The 23,516-nt window shown below is 31.7% G+C and overlaps 3 long non-coding RNA genes across 3 annotated transcripts; all 3 read right to left on the reverse strand.

Annotated features, from left to right (window-relative positions):
• Positions 1-12,546: 12,546 nt before the first annotated feature.
• LOC135120721 (uncharacterized) lies at positions 12,547-14,084 on the reverse strand. Its single transcript, XR_010278703.1, has 5 exons — positions 14,061-14,084; positions 13,891-13,930; positions 13,494-13,681; positions 12,662-12,730; positions 12,547-12,612 (listed from the first exon to the last, which is right to left on the reverse strand). It is a non-coding gene; the product is annotated as an uncharacterized LOC135120721 (long non-coding RNA).
• Positions 14,085-18,357: 4,273 nt separating this feature from the next.
• Positions 18,358-19,885, reverse strand: LOC135120722 (uncharacterized). Its single transcript, XR_010278704.1, has 5 exons — positions 19,785-19,885; positions 19,524-19,692; positions 19,282-19,353; positions 18,571-18,636; positions 18,358-18,508 (listed from the first exon to the last, which is right to left on the reverse strand). It is a non-coding gene; the product is annotated as an uncharacterized LOC135120722 (long non-coding RNA).
• A 175-nt stretch (positions 19,886-20,060) lies between these two features.
• Positions 20,061-21,941, reverse strand: LOC135120711 (uncharacterized). Its single transcript, XR_010278700.1, has 5 exons — positions 21,867-21,941; positions 21,661-21,737; positions 21,380-21,451; positions 20,263-20,334; positions 20,061-20,153 (listed from the first exon to the last, which is right to left on the reverse strand). It is a non-coding gene; the product is annotated as an uncharacterized LOC135120711 (long non-coding RNA).
• Between the last annotated feature and the right edge of the window lie 1,575 nt (positions 21,942-23,516).

The raw sequence follows: 23,516 nt of genomic DNA on the forward strand, positions 1-23,516 counted from the left end.
CAATATAATGGTTGCGAAGTCGAGAAGGTAATAGAAATAGAGTTCAAATAGTTAAGGGATGAGCTTAACTTAGAAACCTTTTACAACGTTGAAAGGAGAACGACTTGTGCTTCAGTAAGTGATTTAGGAATCCAGTTAAGGAGTTTAAAGGAAAAGGCGTAACAATACGAATGATCAGAACGTTAACAGAGCGAATTTTTAGACTTAACTGGAATTCAGATAAGATGCCAGTTATGAAACCTGCTCCTCTTAAAGTTGGAGTAAAGGATGTTTTTGTCCTATATGGCATAGTTAATGTTGTCAAGGATAAGTTAAAGGGAAGGGTGGTTCAAAGGGGGTGTGAAAAGCTACTAAAATTTGGTTTACTAGAACTATCGGACGAGGTGGAGGGTGGCTACTAAACCCGAAAATGAAAAATGCATTCGGAAAGAATTTACAAGTTAAAATAGAAGCAAATATGCGAATGTTCGACGATTTAAGAGGTTAAAACCAACAGTGTATGGTTAAGCATTATACAGCTCCCGAACGAAAAACTTAACAATATGAAAGCAGGGATTTTTACTTTAGATAATGTTAAAAGTTTTTATCAGCGAGAGATGGATAAAAGAGTAAAAAATACTTGGCTTTTTCACTTGCCGGACGTGCTCAGAGTGCAGTGGACTGTATTTTTGGTTATGCAAATGCTTTATTTGAATACCCAAAGGGAATGAACATTGGAACAGCTGGCTTTCGAGACACATATGCGTACGTGGATGGCTGCCTAGTTTGTAGCGAAACTAAATTGGGCTATTATAAGACACTATGCCCTTCGATTCCCAGATACCAAAAATTTAACGTAAAACGAAGACTTGAAAAAAGTAATTTTGTAAAGACCTCTATAAAATTGTTGGGGAGAGAGTTTAGTAAAAAAGGCTAGCGTATGTGTGCGGAAAGGCTACGAGCTTTCAAAAGTATGAATTACCCGGAAAACTTAAAGAACTGTGCGGTTTGTTGCAAATGCTGATTTAATGGAGCATGTACATACCGAACCACGCTATCCATTAGAGCCTTTAAGCAAGCTTCCTTAAAAAAATGTTAAATTTATCTGGGGGGATGAACAGAAGTATGCTTGAGAGAATGCCCTGAAGATTTTGAAGGCGAGAGTATACGCCAAACAGGTAGAGCCCAAAGAAGAAATAGCGACATTGGTATGGGTGGCGCCTAATTCAACTATATGGCGGCCAGTCACACTATATTGCATTTGTAAGTTCTAAATTTAACCAGTGCTTAAAGAATTACAGTACTACTGATCGGGAAGCCTTAGCAGTGGTTTGGTTCACTACAAAACTTATGGGCCTGATAAAATGGGTGGAATTAAGTTTATTGTGGAATTAGATCACAGAAGTTTGATACGGCTTTTAAAAAAGATATCGACTTTGTAAGAGGGAAAAGGTTGAATAGGTGGAAACAAGTGATGAATTCGTTTACGTGGACATTACGAAATTTACCGCGATTTAAAATTCCAATATCTGATTTGCTCTCAAGGCTCATTAAAGAGGATAGTCATATTCACAAGGCCCATCAGTCAATAGCTCTAGTGGCGGTAATAACATAATAATAAAATTGGTAGAAATATTATGCATGCTACGCATAAAAAGTTGTTTCATACTGGAAAAAAGGGACTTTACCAAATATTTTAAGGTCATAAGAAAGGGAGGGCTTAAATAGACGAGGGGGTGGACAGCGTTCGCAACAAATTTGCTAATAAGTGGCAATATAAAGCGGAGCCGATGCATGTAATAAGCAGACCTAAATTACCCTTTTAAAGTTTTTCCCTGGATATAATGAAGCTACCCAAAACCAAAAGGCCTGTTATAGTGTTTTGGTGTTAGTAGATGGAATTACACGGTATGTGTGGACAAAGAAACTCCCTGAAGGTCTCTGCTTCAGAGGTAATAGATTCATTACAAATGTATGTAAGGATGCAGAAACCATTTGAGCTTATAACTGATAACTATTCTGTTTTTATCAGCTCTGAAATGAAAAGTTCTGTGGCTAAGAATAATATTAAACATCACATAGTCATCGTTAATAGACATAAAACTAATAATGCTATTGCTGAAAGAGCTGTCCTAACAGTAAAACAGGGCTTGGCGAAAGGCTGTTGTGATAAGTTGAGTGAGATACAATCTTAAATGGTTATATATACTGTTATAACAGGTTACCAAATGTTTTTAGTGTGTCTCCAACACTGTTGCTTTTTAAAACTCGGATTAATTACTCTGAGTGGGTAAAAGATGAATTTCTTACTAATAAGAATATTTTGGAAGAAATAGATTCCACAAAAACATATGACATGGATTTTGCAAAGTGGGGGAGTGATATGAAATGATGTGAAAAAAGACAAGAATTATATAGAGTATATATGAAAAATAATTATGACAAGGATCTTAAAAGGGAAGAGAATCTTGATATAGGAGATGTTGTTTACTTTGAAACAACAACAAAGCCTTGGGTCCAAGCTGGTTTGGATTAGCTGAGCTAGTTAAAGTTTTCACGGACGGAATAGTATGAAAATGCAATTTAATGGCGAGCATCTTAAACGCCAGAGAGATCAATTAAAAAAAGCTTCTGGTAACGGACATGATACCGCCAAATTAGGAAAACTAGTCAATAAAATGTTTGTTAGGGAATTATTTAATAAAACTAACATTAATTCTATGGAGACGTAAAAAATGCTTCAAACTTTTACTGGTAAGTATGATCATCTATTGTTGGCCAGAGTGTCCGCCACCATGGACGGACGGAGATGGTTTTTAGGTTAGGATCCCTTGAAAACACCAGATAATAATCAATTAGATTTTCAAATTTACCTTAAAAGACACTAGTAAAACATCTAAGCCGCAGCTTGTAACTTAATAAACAACACTGGATTTCGTGACAGCGTACTATTTAAGCTAGGAGTTCGATGCTGTTCAACAATATCTGAGATATAGTAGAAAGAGGGCTGTCATATGTAATTGCGGGTTGACCGTCTGAGAGCACAATAAATATTTAAGGATGTCTTGAACGTCGCGCTCTTTCCTTTTGTCAATGTTGAAGTTACCAAGTCTATAAGATCAACACTTAGTACAAACTTTATAAATCTGAAAACACTGCAGTTTCCTAATCATTTTCTGGTTGGTTCAAAGTATCTAAATTGTATGTATTATGCAAAGTGTATAATACCTAACTTACAAGAGAGATCTTATGGTTTGGATCTTCTAATTGATAAAATAAATTGTAAAGCTTCTTTCAGCTCTTGTTTAGCCTTAACTTAAAGCTGTTTACATAAACGCTCTGTTTGATATTTTAAATCGATGGTATACAAAGCTTTTGTATTATTAGATGCGTGTCTTTTGGTAATTATGGGGTAAACAGTACACAAATAAGGAAGTAAATGCATTAATTATGTGCTATACAGCTCGAGCTTCCTCTCTTTAATCGTCCTTATGGTTTTTGGTGCGGTTGCTTAAATTGGGCATTCTTTGGGTATTTGACCGGGAGCCGCCAACGATACTCTGAGGGAGGTGAGCTTTATACTTTTAACGTTTTAGAAAGCTGCAGGAAAACTTTCTTTCTATTGATTAGGGTATTTAAACCTTTATTACTGACTGGTATTTAAATCTTTAAGCCCTTTAAAATTAATTTTAAACAAATATATATATATATATATAATGTACAGATGTGACTGAAACAAAAAAAGCACTAAAAAAAGTAACACGACTGCCGGTTTATTTTTCGTAAAACTTCATTATATACTAACCACTAAGCAATGAAATAATCAATAATAATCATAAAATTACCTAGAAATGGTAATTTGCTTTAAAACTTATGGACTGGGATCTTTTCCTCAACACCTCCTCCGATCCCTCCCTAATTTTAACGCTTATCAGAGTTTGTCTATGAGCCTTTTAAAAGCTTTTTCTGTGAGCACCTTCGTAAACAAGTCAGCTAGCATGTCGTTGCTGCAACAAAATTCTAGACTAATGTGACGTTCAGCTAAAACTTCTTTTACGTAGTGGTACTTTAGATTGACATGTCTTGAGAGCTTACCGCCAGCACATCCCGATGCAATATTGATTGCGGATTTATTATCAATATTTATAGTTAAACAATTTTGCGTGAAACCTAGCTCTTGAGTTAGATCTTGGAGCCATCTGACGTATCGTATGCAAGCAGCCAACGCGATTTATTTGGCTTCGGTCAAGGATAAGGCTGCGATCTTATGCCTCTTTGATTCCCACAATAGGGGGCAGTTATTTATTACTATAATTATACCTGTTCCTCTTTTCATATCATGTTTGGAGGCAAATCCCGCGTCAGTATAAATTTCTATTTTCAAGTTAGACTACCTTTCTGCCTTGGAGTCTATAGGTTTTCGTCCCGCTAAGGTATCTTAGTACTGTTTAGCGGCTGTCCAATTCTCTAAGCTATGGGATTTTAGATGCTGAGCTAATTTGTTTACCGCTAAGGTAATGTCAGGTCGCGTGCCAATGGACAAATATTATAGAATCCAATGATTTTGTTAAACGGGCATTCATAAGTTATATTTTCAGTTTTTGACAATTGGGTATTTCGAGCTCCTTGCTTGCTCTAAATCGTATTCTCGTAGCAAATTCTTCAAAATTTCTTCTTGCCCAAAAGTTATATAATTGTGGTCCTCGGATACTTCAAAGCCGATAAATTTGTCGCTTGTTGCTCCTTATAATCAAAACCTATTGAGGCGATCAAGGTTCTTACTTTACCTGCGTCGTCGATGAGTATTCTCATATCATCTACGTATAACGGGATTATACACCGAAAGTTCCTCTCTATTGAGTAAAACACGAAGGGCCCTATAAGAGGTTGTTTAAAACCTAGTTCTATAAATATTTTTGTTATTAATTTGAACCACAAAAGCCATGCTTGCTTTACTCTGTAAAATGCTTTATTTAATGATAAACATTTTCCTTTTAAATCGCCCTGATAAATTAAGTGAATTCCCTTTGGTATTTTAACTAGTAACTTGACGTCCATATTTGCATTTATATATGCATGCTTGAAGTCGAATTGAAGTTGAGTTAAACGGTAGTGATGAACAATAACCATTACCAACCTTGCCGTTTCTCGCGATATCATTGGATTCATGCTTCATAGTAGTCCACCCCATGTATTTTAAAGATCCTCTGAAGCATATCCTTGATTTCTTCGAACCTTCATCTTATACTCTATCTGACCATGTTGTATCACGGCTTAGGTCGTAGATATTCCAAGTATTATTGTCGTCTACGTACTTTAGCTTCTTTAGCATAAAATTGGCCTACTCGGGATCCTTAAGTGCTTCACTCGCGCTCTTAGGAAGGTAGGTGGTTACTTTGTATGCGTCAAATCTCATCTCGTCCAATCTTATGTCGTTGATGACTTCGCCGTCATCAAATTCAAAGACACAACGGTTTCCTTTTATGCCACTGCTCCTGCCAAAAAAGGATTTTCGCTTTCCATTTTCGAAGAAGTCGACTTGGACCCTTTGATTTCTGCTATGGCTTTCCGTTTGTAGCGGAGATGCTCTATTTTTATGACCATTCACCCCATTGTCCGTGTCAGAATCGGAACTTGTGTCGCTCTCTTTGTCTTCAAAATCTAATGCATCGCTCACGTTGCGATTATTTTCTCCATCATAGTCTTTATTATGTTCGCATAATGGCAAGAAAATGCGGCTTTTAATTACTCCGCCGGTCTGTAAGTTGTAAATCCTATAACAACGTCCACATGAGTTAGCTGCTAAGCCAAGTGATATGTGCCCTTAGCCCCATTGTTCTCTAGTTTTCCGGGTTTGACGTCGTGAAACGTGATCCTCGTGCCAAACGTGATTAATTTAGTTAGATCAGGTTTGATCCCATATAGTTCCCAAGCGCGAGATGTCTGATCAACTATTAGGGCGGCGTGACCCATTGCTTCTGCCCAAAAAGCTTTTTATAAATTGGCACCTAATAACATTGCTTTCGCCTATGGATTTCAGTGTGCCATTGTACCCTTCCACTATCGGGTTGTAAGATGGAGTGTCTGGTGCTGTATAAGTGGGGTAATACCTCTAGATTTATACATGTATATCCAATTGTACTAGGTGAACTTAGACCCATTATCACTGTAAATTTTTTTGTGTCATATTTATTCCCCAAGGGTTGGTCTCAAAAGTTTTCGACTACCAAATAAACATTTCTCTTGTTTCTACAGAAGTTAACCCCTACAACTTTTGTTTTCTTGCAAATCATTGTGGTAGCCCAGATGTGCCCGCCAATAGACTCTGGATAGGGCCCTGTAAATCTACATCTATTCTCCGCAAGTATTAAGATGGGAATAATTATTTACTGGTCTCCTATTAACTTTGGTTTTCTTAATATTGCCTTTAGCACATACATCGCAATTCAAATTGTTGCCTTCTAAGCTTTAATCAATGCCATTTTCTTTTAAAGATTTTTTAATCTTTTTGATACCGACGTGACCGAGTGTCTCATGCTAAAACATAGCTCCGCGGGCCACGCTAATAATCTCCTTAGTCACCTCGTAAATTCCTTCACTGTTCCTCGTAGCTAAGACCTAGTGTGAGATTTTAGTGAACTCGTCTTGCGTTAATGGGCGTTCTTTAATAACGATTGCTTTTTTCATTGTCAAAAACAACAATTTTTTCTTTATTATACAATTTTCCCACGCTAAATTACTTTCACTCTCGGGGATAAATAGCGCACGCCCGTCTTAGAAGAGACCTTCACCTGTTTGCTAAGCGTTTTCTGATGCTCCACGTACATATTCTCTGAGATCCCTGGAATCTTTTAGAATGGATGCATCGTTGACCACATGACAACTTGCACTAGTGTCAAAAGGACATTCCTTATCATTATAACTATAATTACCACATCTTTGACATTCGTTCCTGAAATAGCAATCTTCTTCTGAATGATTGTTTCTCTTGCAAATCGTGCATCCCAGACTTGGACTGAATTGATTGCGGGTAAAATTAATATCTTTTTCCTTACCAACCCTAAAGGCTGCTTCCTGCTCGTCCTTGTACTAGGAACGATTGCAGGTAACTTGCCATACCACTGCCATTTTAACCAGCTCGAGGTATGATATGTTGGTGGTAGGGTCTCCGATTTTCAAGAATTTGTCATTTTTAAATAATTCCCAATTAGGTTCATTCGGAAGAGCACATAAAAATCGGTCTATTTTCATGTGCTCCGAGATTTTAAAACCCTAATTGTGTGAGTTTATACACTCAACACTGTTATTTATTCTATCATAAAACGAAACTATAGATTCCCTTAGCCCAAGTTTCAGTTCCATCAATTCCTTTTCAAGGGCCGCTCTAGTGACTGATATTCTTATATTTAAACTCTTTTCGAGTTCTTCCCATAACAATTTACTTCATTTAGCTTTGGAATATTCCTTTTTGATAGCTTCAACGAGTCTTACTATTAGAAAAAGGCTCATGTCGATAGAGCTTATGATTGCATCCCATGCTATAGGTTTCTTATCTTCATCAATTAATGTTGGATAGTATAGAGCAATTACAGTCTTCTTTCTTCTGAGATAGGACTCAACCTGAATTTTCCAATTGGGATAGTCATCAATCGTTTTTAGTTTTTAATGTACGCCGAAACCCATGAGGTTTGCTTAATCGGTAGAGTATTGGACTCTTAATCTTTTGTTGGGGTATTTAAACCTTTACTAACCGGTATCTAAACCTTTAAGCCCTTTAAAATTAATTGTAAACAAATGCATACATATATGTAGAGAGATGTACAGATATGACTAAAACAAAAAAAGCACTAAAAAAAAGTAACACGACTGCCGGTTTATTTTTCGTGGACCTTCATTATATACTAACAACTAAGCAATGAAATAGTCAATAATAATCATAAAATTGTTTAAAAATGGTAATTTGCGTTAAAACTTATTCACTGGGATCTTTTCCTCAACATTATTAGATGGGTATATCAAAGGTTTCGTAACAATGACAACCTCTTCTGGCACTACTGTTTACACAGAAAACTTAGGACCCGCCCCCTCACTTTCATTTATAATCAAACGAATATAGCCGATATTTTTATTTTTTTGGAGAGTGCGTATTTTTTTAAAGAAAGTTACAACTTCATATTAATCGTTAATTACTGTCTTAAAGACATAATGATAACCGCAAAGGATGTTAGATATTCATTCATACTTTTCTTAGATGATTTTTTTTAATTTTTAATAGAATTAAGCAGAAAATCTTGAAGGAAGGTTTATTATAAAGAAGCCTCGGGGACTGCACCTCTCCACTACAACGCATGTCGGCTATAAATTTATGGAGGCCACTGGATTCTTTAAAATTTTATATGACGTCATTGATGCGGAAGTAGAAATGTAACCTCTTTTTAATTATAATTTTTACTTGGTAGTTAAGAAAGTTCATTCAGTTTTAACACAATCGTTATTCCTTCTCATTTTTTAATACAGTTTTGCAAACCCTACTATTATTGGTGGTATTAAGAAGAGTTGTAAATGGGCCAGGGATAATTGTTTGGAGTGACTAAATATATTGACTGATAATTAATTGTAAGTGAGCACATAAAACTGTTATTTACTTTATTGCATATTGAGGTGTTAAAAAAAGTTTAAAACCCATCGGACTTCATAATTAATTAGTTAAAACGTTACTAATAATTATAACTAATGATCAGCCATATTTGATAGTGCGGAAGTTGCGACGGCAGAAAATTTAAGTTTTATTATAATACTTATGCCATTATGATATTAATGGAAAAATCGGAGAGGGAGTGGCCATCAATTAAGAGAACATTTTAGGGTATTTAAGGTTCGACTGGACACCAATAATAACTTAGTAAATAGGGCATTAATTGATGGCCTCTTTTTTAAGTTATTTAAAGGAACATAAGAGGGACACCATTTTTTTTGTAGAACGTAGTTTTCTTAAAATCTTTGTAAGATGATTAATGAGGAGAGTTAGGAGAAAATAAAGTTTTAAACTTAACAATTTCTGAATCTCTTAAAGCTGGCTTGGTTTTTTATTATTAATTATATTAGGCCCATTTACAAATGAGCTTTATGTTTAATGTAGGGAGCGCGCCAACTGCTTATATATATGTATATCTATAAATTAAATATATATGATTAAAATTTCATACGCTCTCTAAAATTCAGGAGCGGCAGCTATTTAGTAAAAGTAATCGAAAGCTATAGATTAAACCTGTCAATAACATTGATACAATTAAACACAATTCTGCGAGTATAATAACTACCATCGACTTTTAAAGTCAGTGGTTAGTGTCCTTAATAGGCTAAACAGTTAACATAAGTAATCAGAGAACTCCGCAATTGTGTTTTCATGGAATAAGTTATAATGCAAGAAACTAGTATACATTGTATTCTTATGCATGATCTCATATGTATCTAATATTTCAAAGCAACTTAAGTTATTTCTGTTGATTTTTTAGCTGAATTAGTCAATTTTATTATGCCTTTTATACCAGTTGAAGTTAAAACAATTTAAAATTATTAAGGGAATAGTTTATTTGCTTAAAAGAATATTAGCAAACCTGTTTAGTGTTTTAAAAAGTAATGTAGTTTTATACAGATTGGTAATACTACTTTAATTAATTTAAATTTATTTATTTATAAAATAACAAATGAAGCTCTACGAGATAAATTTTTTATTTATTTTTCATTAAAAAATTCGTCGGCATACACCAGCAAGCCAAGCTGCGTATTACCTTTCTCCCCTGGACGCACCGAGCCACTAATTAGGTCGTTTTATATTGGCAAAGGCGGTGTAGCACAGCGCTTCATTTCATTTATTAAAAAAAAAATAAGAAAAAGACTTTTTGATTGATTATGTGGAGCTGTGTCAAGAAATCTTATTTTTAAATTTAGGTATAGCTACACTGTGAGACCGCAGCTATCGCATCTCGATAGTTACTATAACTTAAAGAACACCACATTAGAGCGTGCAGGAAACTTGCAAGTTTTCTGCCTCTGCGGCAGTTACTCATATATTACGCATAATTTCGACAAAGATCTCTGCTGTGCCCAGTACTGATGTGATACTCTGTATTATCTTTCTTCGCGACGTAAGTTGTGTTTATCCTCTTTATAATTGATGCTGTCCTCTGTCTTAACTCTATTCTGTTTCGTTATCCTTTTTTTTCTTTGTTATTTTAAACAATATAATATATTTACATACATATTAAAAATTTTCTTCTTGTTTTTTAAAACCTTAGCATCTTCTTAGAAGTAGCAATTTCTTGGTTTGTTGCGATAGCTTGCTTTGTATAAACGCCACGACTGCATTTGCCAACCCACTAATGCATGTCGCATCTTATGCCGATGACACAGAATTCTATGTGTAGTAAAGATGCTTGCAATGTAAAACGTGCTTCTTAGTTGGTTGTAATTTCATAATTATAACGTGAACGATATAAAGAAGAACTGTTGCAAAAGAGTAGTTTCTATTAGTCCAAATCCAGTTTGTTCATGCTAGTTTCTCAATTTGGCTGGCTAATAAATTTAAAAGCTTTCTTGTTCATGTATTTATTATTGCTTTAAACTTTTAAGTTCATTAAATGTACCATTATATTATATTGTTAGTTTAACGCTTTTTTTGATATGAGTCCTTTTAAAAAAATTAAGTTAATTTTTACTTACACTATCAAGTCCTTTGATTAATATTTCTTCATCATAAACCTCAGAACCTATATCTGTTTCGGCTTTTAATATGATGGCGTTTTATATTCACTAATAAATATATCTACCCTTATCTGCCGTTATTTCACTTTTGGTTTCCTCATATTTCGTTTTAGCAAAGATTGCAACCAAAAGTTAACTATGCTTTATCCCTAGTGTAGTATAAATGTCTCCCACTGCATTGGGTCCACTTCTAATGGTTGACCAAATAACTAAGCTTTATTATATAGTTCTTGGGTAACATAGTAATAATAAACTGTAAAATAATACTATAATACCATAGGAGAGCAAATATACAAAATATACTTTTCTATTAACTATGTATATACACTTAACTATTACTTTATTGGGGAGGTGGGGGGGTATTTGAATTTCTCATCTTTAGCCTTTTTGATACTGTTTCAAATTTTTGTTATTCATGCACTACCATTCCTTTTACAACCGAACTTTTAATACTTTTTTTATAAATGCCTTTCTCATCCATAATAAGACAGTTATTCCTTTTTAATAAAGGGGCGGTTCGGGTCGGAAGATTGTATTACATTATACATTATGTGAAGATACTTAGGGAGCAAGTACCTATCTGCGATATCTTTCTAACAAATATTTTCTTTTAATAAATTAATAAGATAGAGTAATTAAATTTTTAGAGTTAATATACTTGCGAAAACCTTAGAATTAAACATAATCTCGTTATAATTTTTTTACCAACTAAACAAACTTTTTAAGCTTTAAAAAAAGAAAGGACTCAGGCTTAAACTATCATGGAGAAGGTATGCTTACAAAAAAAGAGCAAATAAATAATGTAGGCTTCACTTTAGCTTGCAGGTAATAAAACCCTTTATAAAGACTAAGGATTATATAAGGGGGTATAACTGAAAAAGAATTTTAAATCTTCATTACTTCCCTTCTACTAAGGGATTCATTTATGGGGAAAAAAATCTAAATCCATTTAAAAGTTGTTAAAATATTATAACAGATTAAAGAAGGTTATAATTACAGAATAGTTTTTACTTAAAACGAAAAATATTTAAAAAATTACCATCTTTAATAGTCTATAAGTAAATTATAGCTAACCTAACAAAATATTTTTTATATTATTGCTACAAATATTCACAGAAAATTATGTTACGCCGAACACCGTAAATTCTTTATTAAGATAGATCAAGGCATCTTTTACTTTGTATCAAATTCTAATTTTTGAACAAAAAACTAAGAAAAAATTCATCGCATAAATAATTTAATTTAAGTGCAGTACATTTTATACGTTGCAAAAATGATTTTGCTTGCAAAAGCCATTTTTAATGCGTAGTGAGTCTTCCGCGATTCACTTTTGCTCAAATGTTGCAGTTAGAAGGCATACTAGAGGGCTAGCGGCCTAAATCTTTTACAGTAGCGTGCTTTTTTTTTGAAAAAAAAAACGTTCTAGCTGAAAGCAAGAAAACTTGTCAGTTGCGAAAATTTAAACGTTCAAATATGGCCCGCATAAACGATCGTACTAAAGCTATTCTTCAAACATTTTTTCATTATTGGAAGATCTCTTTGTTTTATGGATTTGTTCCTCTCGTCATATATTTGGGTGAGAAATTTTTGCTTTAAGGCCTTAGGAAATATTTTGCAACTTGTTTTTTTTTTTACTCAGGCTATCGAAACGCTAAACCTTCTTTTTCGTTACTCTCCCTGTTTACGCTGCAGTAGCTAGTAAAAAAATATGTTCACTCTTATTCTTAATAAAATAAGATAAAATTTTTTTTATTATACTCGCTTTTAACGTAATCAACACAACATCTCAAAGCTTATCTTGTAGCTGTCTTGATTTTAAAAATTCGTTGTAGTGCGCTCTTCTTTTCTTCTTAAAAGAGTTATTTTGTTCTATTAAAACTACGTATTTTCCAGATAAGCCCGCTATAAATGTTTTAACCTTTTTCTTTTTCTGGTCCTGAATTAATAACTTCTTGGGCTTTCGCGCTTGATTGATTTCTGCTCACCTCTTTTTATATATAATTTGCACAATTTTTTTAACTTTATAAGAAATGTCACACAGCATTTTTACTTATATTATTAGTCTGTTTATCAATTTTTAACATTTTTAAAAGGTTTAAAGTAGTCAAGACCGTATATAGTAACTTTTAAATGCGATTCTTAATAGCATATAAATCTACATATTTAAAAGTAATTCAAACGTTATAACAAATTCGTTTTTAAAAGGGTAGCGGGCCCATAACCATTTTAGGCGATTATGCATACAAAACTTTAGAAACTTGATCCTTTTCAATATAATGAAAAGGTTTAACTTTAACCCAAAATTTCTCTAAGTTTATAAAAATTGTGCTTGACGCTACTTTTAAATTTTAACAGTAGACTTATGCTTTATAATCCTCGGGGCTTCTTCATACAAAATTTTTATTTATTATAGTAAATGAAAAGTTAGTGGCCATAAAGTAGGTTATAAAGCAAAGGAAGTAACCATATGGTTACGAAGATTTCAAAGCACCAACGTACATATGAAAAAAAAAATTTAATTTTAATTTTTTCTGTCAAAATCAGAAGTTAGATGGTCAATTGTTTATGTTTTGTATGGAGAAAAATTTAAAATCATCGTTATACTCCGTTATTGAATTATTAACAACTTAAAAAAATTATCAAGCCGAAGTTTCTATATATATCGTTTTAAAGGTTAAAAAAAGATCGCTACAAAGCGAAACAGTGACGCTACGTAGATTGAAGGGTCAGATGTTTGACAATTTTGTTACCTTTTGAACTGGGATCCAGGCTAAAACTTGATATAGTGTCAATATCTTGGTAATCGCTTGGCTTATGGTAGGGTGTCTTTGGTTCAACAATTTTCATAGAGCCATAGTCTTTATTTGCTTCTAATTCAGAAAGGTTCTGCTCATCCCATTGTAAGGACTGATTTTTTTGAGCGTTAGGACAAAATTCTCTATAATTTAAGTAGTTAAGGTTTTTATTCTATCTACAGATATATATGAGAAGTAAGGAAGGTAGGAAAAAGAATTAATCTAAAATTCTATTCTTACTAATTATTATACTAGCAAAATAATGGCCCTTGTATATTTTTAAAGACAAAGCAATGCTCTATATTAGAATATATATCTCATAGCGCTATTAATTAATAATGAAAACGAAGACGTTGAAGTTTTCAGTATGCTCCTAACTTCTTTCTTTGGACCTTATTATGATAAAAGTTCAGTTGATATACGTTCATTTTATAAAATACTATGAAAATATTAAACAAATAACTAAATAAGAAAAGGAAAACGTTTTTATACAAGTGAGAACGAAAAATTAAAAGCGCCAACCCATTTCCTACAACAAATCCTCTGTTATTCGCCCAGCAATTAATACGAGGGCTTACATTGTACATTTTTTAGTACACCCTTTTGTGTTTCTTTTTTAACCTTACAGTAGTCACAGGGGGTCTCACAGATCTGGAAATTATTTTGTTTTCTAAATTTCTACTAAAAAAAGATAAAGTTTAGTGTGACCTGTATCCTAATATCTCAATAAACAACAAGTGTATAATTTACGATATTTTTTATAAATATAAAATTAATTCAAATCTCATGGGGTCTAAGAGACCTACTGCGATACTGTAGGGTTAAAAGCTTACCATAATACTAAAATATTTACTTTAAATGGAAAGCATGCCCTCTTGACCTTCACTATTTGTACTCTAACTTTCTCACCATTGGTTATTAGGTCGTCACTCGATTTAACCTCATGCTAAAGAGTCATATATATTAAAACCAAACTTTTTTACATTGCACTTTAGGTTCACGCCATAGAGGGGAGAGAGGGGTATCTTTAACGCCAAAATGTGGATGGCTTGTCCCCTCCCTTTAGATAAAAAAAAAAGTCGTGCTGAACTGCATAATCTATTCGTCTAATCCTTTTTTTAATTGTTTTCAAACAAGAATAATCTACCATGACATGCTAATGGTTTATTCTTAATTCTTAACAAAACTATTTTTATTTAAAATCTGGTCACGACATGATGAGAGACCTTAGAGCAAAAGTTGCGATTCATGACCGCAAGAGGAGCATGGTAACTTTCCAAGATATGAATCAATGGCATATTATATGTTACATTATTGTTTTAAAGGAAGTTCTATTAAAAACGAAGTAATGAATTGAACCAAACACACAAGTTTTTTTTAAACTTATAAAATAAACCGATTGCATCTTTTAGGAGCACTCATGGTTAAAAAAAAATGGAAAACACAGCACTATCCTGAACAACTAAAGGCACATACTAGTACGCAACAAGCGAGGAAAGCATATGAACCTTCTGCAATTAGACTCGCTGTATTAAAGCAGTCAGTAGAATTACTAAGCTTTTGGAGGGAAGGATTTTAGTTATATATCTGTTTCCGATTAAGGTTAAAAACCGTAATTAACAAAGTATTTATTTTTTATATCTGGTACCATAATATATAATTTTCTTCCCTCTAAGGTGGGGCGACTAGTGTTCGGCGAAGTGAGACATCAAACGATAATTAATTATTTGCGCTTAGTTTATATGTGCTGGTAGAGCAAGAGTACAAAGAACTTAATTGTTGCCAAGTTGAAGCTAAGCTGAGAAGTTTAGCTGAAGAACTAATTTAAAAAACTCCTTCGGGATATCTTATTTTGCAAGCTGAAAAATAAAGAGAATAATATATATCCAAGCAACAAACGTTTTTATAATTATAAAGGCTAACCTGGTATTATGTGATATAATACTGCTTCTACTTATAGAAATAACAAGTTTATAAACGTTAACTTAACAATAGGTGCTGTTAATACTGACAACGTAGTGGAAATGGTGACTTAAAAGTAAAAGTTGTAGGTTAATGAAAACGGTATACCTTTAAATAATAGTGTGTTTACTTGTTTGTATATATTCCTGGAGGGATATTTTTGTGCGCAAGTTATTTTTCTTATTAAATAATGTGCAAGTTAAGAAGCCAAATAGAGCGGCTTAATAGCTAAACACTCTAAGGACATTTGGGCATCTATTACATTAGGGTTTAATAATAAAGGTATAAAAAGGTCGCGGACACTGAAACTGGCGTTAAAAGGAGGCTGCAAGAGCTACATTGTGAAAAGAGGAGTTAGAGTGATTAAAATTTATTAAACTGAAAGAATTCTTAACGAAAGTTAAACCTTTCAAATTTGCTTGGGCTTTATATTAAATATAAGATAAAATAAATTGCTTATTACCGATAATACTATCAAATTTGCTTAAATGAATTTACTGGAGGAAGCTTCTAATAGTTTGCAAGTTCTTACGTACAACTCAATTCTAAAAAGTCTTAATTGTGATCATGTTAGAAATAACGTACTTCAGACGCTCAACGCAGTAGGGTTGTAAAATGCAAGGTTGTGGGTTCGACTTCCACTTGTTGCTAGAGGGGCATCTCTTATCTTTTAAAGGTTAAAAAAAATTAGCCTTAAAAAATAAGTTGCGTTTAATAGCCTGACAACAAAAATGTCCAGCGTACCGTACTATTAAATTACATAAATGGTTCGTAGTAACTCTAAACAAGGCGTAAATGATGCCAGTTGACTTGAAAATTGCTTTTATCTAAGTCGGGGGCTGTTTCATAGCAGGCGATATCTCCAGGTGTCAGTTAAAAACTATTGATTAGGAGTCGAAATAAGGTGAGTTTGTAATAGATTTTTTAACTAAAGTTAAAAACCCCTTGTGTCTAAAAAAATTAAGAGATGCTAGTGCAGCTTTGAAACCAGTTGAGGGGCAAAAAAGGTATAGAGCGGTGAAGCATGAGATAAAAGTGTCCGAGTTGCTTAATAGAAATGTTATACCAGTTGTTCCTAAAAAGATATAAAACGAAAATATTTGATACGCTAAAGGTTACTGCCACAAAGGCTGAATGAATCACTTAAATGAAGCAAGTGAAGAAGACAAACTAGTTCTGCCAAGTAAAGCAACTTTATTAATATATGCCAATTATCTTATTTTTCAAAAAACCTAATTAAAAATTTTTAGAAAATTTTAAATGGTTTCAAACTTATAGAAAGACTTATTAAGAGGCTTAAAGGTTATTAATTTTAGATTACACTTTTAGCTTGAGTTAGTAAAAAAAAAAGGGGGCGAGGGGGAAGAAAAGAAGTGTAGGGGAAGGTAAGATAATAGAAGAAAATTGCATAACGGTAGTTTTATTATAAACCAACGTGCCCTCTCTTAAAGTTAAACATTTTCAATGCACTATTTGGTTTTTAGGCGTTGGAACATTGAATTGCTTACACTTTTACTATATTTATATTATTACCTTTATTTACATTATTTTACTTTTGTTTACAAAATTATTTTTTTTAATAATTATTACTATATACAACTATTATTTTTTGTAACTTCCCCTTTTTGTCACATGCGCGTCAAAAATATTAAACGATTGAAAACCTGAAAGCGCATGCTTTTCACGTGTGCTCTGCCGGTGTGTGTGAATTTAGATTAATGCATACGTGTGAGGTTTCATTGTTTGTTTAATTGGGGAGTACGAGGAATTTAAAACGGTGTTTTGAACTATTACTTCCAAGTGAATTCGTAAGCAACTTAATAAATGATTATCTTTATTAAAAACTGGAGAATAAAGTTATAAAAGTTTCTTTGCAGCTACTTTCTTACTATAATGTCATTAGCGGGCTATTAGCCAGCGTAATTTTATACTCGATTACTGTTTTTCCTTTTAAGAATTATATTTAAAGCTTATTTTTAGGTATTAGTACCGTAATATATGTATCTGCAACTAAAAATTAGTTAGGTTTTCTGTTTTAGTTAACTCACCTTGCTTTATTTAACTACCATATGTTTAATTGACTCAGCTTCAAGTTTAAAAGTCTTACGTGCCAACTTGCAACCCCTATATAAAGAGAATATATGAAGTTAATCTCATATTACACGTTTAAAAGAAGTAAATATATTTTTAGGTTTTCTTATTTTAAATGTTAATAAGTTATGTCGACTTAAATCACATAAAATATCAGCAATTAGTGGTAATGTTCTTTTTAACGAAAGTAAACTTGACAATTATTTATTTTTTAATAAAGCACACTCCAAATAATTTTAGATTTTTTTCGTTTAACGAACTTGTAGTTTTACAGCTCTCCAGAAAGTGTTTTTAGAATTTGAGTATGTGGCAGTCTAAAAAAAGAACATAATTGCTTATTAGTTTACCTGAAAGAACTTAGGAAACTTTTTTTTGCTTCGCACAAATTTTTTTTTAACAGTTTACTGAAGACGCAAAACTTTTTTTATTTAAAGAATTATTCAAAACAGTGACGCAATCGATTAAAATTTCAACTGGCGTTAACTTAAAATTTTTGCAGATGAGCAGAATTTGCTTGAAAGGTAATGCTTTTCTTAACGCCTACGAAAATATGCGCTACTAAAGTTTAAGTTTATAGTTTCACTTTTCTAGTGTGGCTTTGATTAATGGAAAAATGTGTGCAAGTTTTAAGAAAAGATATAATATTTAAGAATAATTTACTATTCTCTCAATAATTTATTTTTGTCTAAAAGCATTTTGAAAATTTATTGTTACATACGTAATACGAAATAATTGCTTCTTTATTACTTTTTTTTTTAATCGCCAATATGCAAAGCTTGGAGGATCACATAATACCTTTAAAAATGTTTCAAAGGCTCTGATTTTTCCATTATGGGTGCACATCTCATCCTGAAAGAGATCTTTGTCATAACGAATTCGTGAGCAACAAAAAAAATGCAGGTCGAGAGATAGCCTCACTAGTTAAAAAAAATGAAGTGAGAGGAATAACTATAATAAAAATTTTAGGTGTAGCAATTACAAGTATAAAAGAGAAGGATTGAAAACATCAGGCCCCATCTCGGTAATTACGTTTCCAGTTAAATCTCTAATATTATTAAAGAAACGAAGACGCTTTTTTACTAAAATCGTTCGAATTTTAAGAAAATCTGACTCTAGAGAGTTCGTAAAAGATGAAAATAATGTAAATAAGTTATAATGGTAAATTTAAATTAATAATTAGATTGATTTAATATATTAGGAATATAAATATTTTTGGTTCCAAAAAATTATTTTTTAAAACGGAGTTTTTTTAGAGCGAAATTGGGCAATTTTAAGGATGTAGATCAATAAAATGATTTGAGTAAAGTTTTAAACTACTAAATTCTATTAATAACTTTAAATGAAGTTTTTTTTTAGATCTTATTACTACTAATATTGTAACTGTTATCATATTTAATTACTTACCCCTTTTTAAAAAAATCTTACTATCGTTGTTATTTTGCGGTATGTCTTATCGTTATAGTTTCTTATAAATAAATTAAACAGTTTCAAAATAGTAAAAAAAAAGCAAACTATTAGTATATATATATATATATCACATTTTATTTTATTATCTTAAAAAATAATTTTGTACCAATATTAACTTTATAAAATTTAGTATATTTAATCTGTTTTTTTGCTCAGCAAGGGTTACAATAAGTAACCCACTCAAAGTTCTTTTTTTTATTACAATTATATAATATTTCTTTACAAGAAAGTTAACGCTGATAGCTGTTGAAAAGAGCATTCGGCTATCGATCCAATCCTATAATAGTCAAGCCGCCTATTTTAAAAATTAAAATTTCTGAACACCTTGTAAAAGTTATTCACAGAAAAGTTTTTATTACAAAATAGGAAAACAGCTCATTGTAACTATAACAAAAATATTAAGAAAAAGTAACTAAATATTAAAGTATTCTTTTCCCGACTGATAAAAAGGATAATATTTACTACCTCTCTCTCTATAGCACTTTCATGGGCAGTACGACCAAACCACAATTTTTTACGTTTAAGTTTATTTTCTTTTTACATGCGGCACAATTAATCTAACAATTTTCGCAGCTGAACAAGACTCGAGAACGAATTGCGGTAAACAACAGTTGGCCGATTTCCAGGCAATTCCCTGAAAGTTTAAGATGAATGTTAAGCTAATGTGATTCCGATAAGTCGTGAACTCTAATCTTTTCTTAAAATTGTTGCTCAAAGTAAGCTTACAAGTTAGTTAAACTGATAAGGTCAGTAAAAGCCCTAATAGAACTGGAAGAAATTTTATTAAATCCAAGATATCTACATTATAAATTTGCCACGAAATTTTATAAAATATAATGGAGAAATTTATAGTGGGCGTGTGACTTAAGAGACAAGAATTAACTTTATAAAAGTAATTTCATTAAGTTCCAAGCTAATTTATAATAAAAAATTGCCAAGCAACTTTTATAAAATAAAATTCAAAACTTTATTGTGACTAAATAGAAAACCGTGTAAGTTAATAGAAAACTATGGAAAACTTACAAGCCCTTCACATTTCTAAGACCAGTGAAAAAGTAATTTTTGATGGATTTAAGAGAGTTGTTGCTTAAACGTCTGTGAAGATAGAAATTAAGCACTCCTATATACACTACTTCTTAACTTAACTTGTTATATTTTATCTAAATATTACTTTTTTTTTATGGCTATGCGGAATACTACTTACAAAGTTTCCAAAGATGTCAGAGATCGAAAAGAATCTACAGCGATTGTAGAAATTCGGTTATTGTCAAGACGTCTAAGCCAAGGAATTTAAAAAAAATATAATTTAATATTTATAACTATTCTTCTCGTTATTATTCATAATAATTACAATAAAAAAAAATTACTTTTATCTAATTGTATTAACTCAACTTTTTTTTACCGTAAAGCAATGCACAAAATCACAATCTTCTCTGTGGGCGAGAAGGAAAACAGTAAGAGCGAAGGCGCACCATCAAATAATTATTAATCTTTTATTAATAACAAACTCTCAAACAATTTATAATTGGCATATAATAAATTTTAATTTGTTGTTATTAGCCTAATCTTGGAAACCTTATGAAAGCATGGTCAGTAAAATCTAAATAGTAATAAATACTATATTTGCTTGTGTTATTGAAAAAAATTATTTTTGTTATAAAACTAATTTTAATACTTTTTTATGCATTTATTTTTTTTTATTTTTTAAGTCTATTAATTATCTATTTTCTTATAATCATTATTTTTAAATATTTTAAACTTTTTAAAATCGTTAAGGGATCAGTAGGAGCTCCGGTGATATTTTTTTTGTTTAATATACTTAATAATTACTTTGCACTAGCAAGCTACAAACATAATGAGTAAAAAAACTTAAATTCCTAAATTTATATTTTCCCAAGAAGGCTTTGGAGGATTTTTCATTTACAAAGGGCAGCTTAAATATAATTAAAACTGCTTACCAAAAAATAGGAGTAAACTTAGTATCATTCTCAATTTGATTAAGATTAAAGTTTAACAAAAAGCTAAGTTAATATTGTTAAACAAACATCATAGCACAACTTATGGTACCGGCGTGAATGTAAACTTTATTTACGCTTTTATTTTTATTATAACAAATTGTTGAAAATTATATATATAGTTTATATAAAGGCTGTAGCTAGCCAACCTGGGCTTAAAATATTTAGGCTGTGCTCGAAAATTATGGATGTTTTAATTATTTAAGCCGAATAATCCTTAAAAACTTATAAGTTCACCCGTCGCATTTTCAAAATTAGATCGATTGTAAATATTAAATATAATATAAAAGCTCTTTAAATACTTACAAATGCTTTAAATTGTTAAGAGATTGAGACAAGTGATTACCAATTGAAGTAAAGTTATTGTTGTTCAACCACCTTTACGTCATAAGTATCACGTAAGTTAGAAGATAAATAAACTCTTTATGTAAATAAAAAATTTGATAAAGAAATATTATGGTAGCCAAAAATGTTAATTTTGAAATTAAAATAATAAGTACGGAAGGATAAACTTTCTACTGTTTAAAGTGAAGGTAAACTAACATAGATAAATTAATTAAGTAGTTTTCTTTTCAAACTACACTTACAGAAATTTTAATTCCTTTAACGCACTCAACGAGCCACTTCAATAACGTTTGGGTCAAGCCTATTGCCTTCAAGCACTCTACATTTTTAACATTAATACATTGACTTTATACGAATTTGAAAAACAAACAGCTTAGAGTTTAACAGCAAACAAAAGACTATTTAATATCATATAAGTATCTACAAATAAATTGTAAAAACTACATACTAAGGAGAGCGTTTGCAACAAATATTTGAATAGCATTTATACTCACTTTTAAAATTATATAAACATGAAGAGGCATAGATGTGCACTAAAATATGCTCGTATTTTTTGGGGTTTTATACTCTTACAAACTATGACTATTTAAATATTTAATGAGGGCATTCCCCTTGCGCACTTTCCCTCTTTGTCACTACTTTTTAAATTTTTTAACCTTTCGTAGCATTTAAACTGTAATAAGCACTTTTTGTGCAGCAAATGGAACTTACAAAGCAGTTATTGCGGTAAACACCTCAAATGTGTTTTGATTTAGTTGTGTAATGTTGCTTTTACTAAGTTTCCTTCTCAGAAGCCCCATTTTAATAACTTGTAATTTTAATAATAGATAAATGTCCCATATAGTACTTACAATATTGTTACGTCAGAAAAAAAATTCGACTCTTTCGGAGGGAAAGTAGTTGAAGCAAAGTTAGAGAGATCTCTGCTTAATTTATTAAGGATTAATGAGACTAATAATGTCATAAAATTATATTGTGGGTTCAGAGATAATAAGAAAAAAAATTGACGTCGGCTAACTAAAAGTGTTGATTTATCTATTTTTAATATTGTATCCCAAAACTTACGTTGTATTTTTATTTTATAGTAATTCATAAGGACTTTTATGTTATTTAAAAAGTATTCGCTAAAGAGGTACAATAATGGTTTTTTAGATAAACAAGATAAATTTTGTCAAGATTATACTTAGCAAAAAAAACTAAATAATTAAGTAAACAATTTCTCTTACACTACAACTAATTAAAAAATGTTATCTTACAGTATATTGTCTAAACTTTGAGATGAAATTCTCTTTTTGATAAGGACGGCCACGTATGTAACGATGACAAAGTACTTCATACTAACTAAGCTTAAACTTTGGGCGCTCTCATTAAAAAAATTTCTCCCCTCTACATTATTGTAGAGATTAATTTTTTATCTTTAACCCAAGTGACTCCTTTTAATAAAAATTGTTTGAATTGGACAATCGGTTATTTTAAACAATAAATATTATACGTTTGAATAATTTTAATCGCTTTTTAGCCTATAGTATGTTACCAAACTTTTTGTTATTAGACTTATTAGTTCATTATATCATATTTTTTTTATATCTCCAGGTGGTCTCGGGTCTTGTGCCCAATTTTAAAGATTGTTTATTCCTTTATTATTGGCATATAAAGAATGTTCACTTTAATAAAAAGACTGTCTCATTAATTTTAATCCTGCGCTTTCGTTTTGGTTACGCTCGTACACCTATACTTTATATATATATCTGTGTATAGTTAACTTCCAAAGTCTTGCAGAGTTAAATACCAGCAATTAATTGCCCTAACACCCCTGGTGGTGGTTTCTAGCGGTTTTCCACCACACAAGGCTAAATGGCGAAGTCCAGCTGACTATGTTCCGCATCCTTTGGGTACAGTCATTACAGCGCGATAAAGAGCGTACATTGGTGGGCACTCATACTCCTAACCCCTGTAGAAGAGAAGAATTGAAATTTAGCGGTTTAACATCTCTTACGAAGACCGACAGTAGTAGGCTATTACCTAAAGAAAAACTACAACTGCAATTAAATGTTAAGAATTAGAATCACATTATATGTTTATCTACTTTTAGTAATGG

This window comes from Zophobas morio, unplaced genomic scaffold (assembly GCF_036711695.1).
Source record: "Zophobas morio isolate AGI-343-1 ecotype UQ-CSIRO unplaced genomic scaffold, CSIRO_AGI_Zmor_V1 ptg000413l, whole genome shotgun sequence".
NCBI classification, from domain to species: domain Eukaryota; kingdom Metazoa; phylum Arthropoda; class Insecta; order Coleoptera; family Tenebrionidae; genus Zophobas; species Zophobas morio.